Genomic DNA, 208 nt, shown 5'->3' on the forward strand with positions numbered 1-208 from the left:
GAGCTGTTCAAAATCTGCATGGCTTTCTACGTAACTCTCCGAGACGAGGTGGTTAACCGTAGCATGCTAGCTCATTCTCAATGGCAAAACACTGCTACAACACACTACAGTTCACCCTAATCTACAAAAGAACTACTTACATGTCCCCGTTCTACAGGTATTCCACAAGTGTGCCCTCGTTTAGAAGACGTCTCCCAGCTAATCCTGC

General features: G+C 46.2%; 1 protein-coding gene across 1 annotated transcript in view; it reads right to left on the minus strand.

Moving 5' to 3' along the window:
• klhdc8b (kelch domain containing 8B) overlaps positions 1-208 on the minus strand; it is a 147,913-nt gene that overhangs the window by 64,791 nt on the left and 82,914 nt on the right. The gene's annotated exons all lie outside the window — the stretch shown is intronic.

This window comes from Etheostoma spectabile, chromosome 7, assembly GCF_008692095.1.
Source record: "Etheostoma spectabile isolate EspeVRDwgs_2016 chromosome 7, UIUC_Espe_1.0, whole genome shotgun sequence".
Taxonomy (NCBI): Eukaryota; Metazoa; Chordata; class Actinopteri; order Perciformes; family Percidae; genus Etheostoma; species Etheostoma spectabile.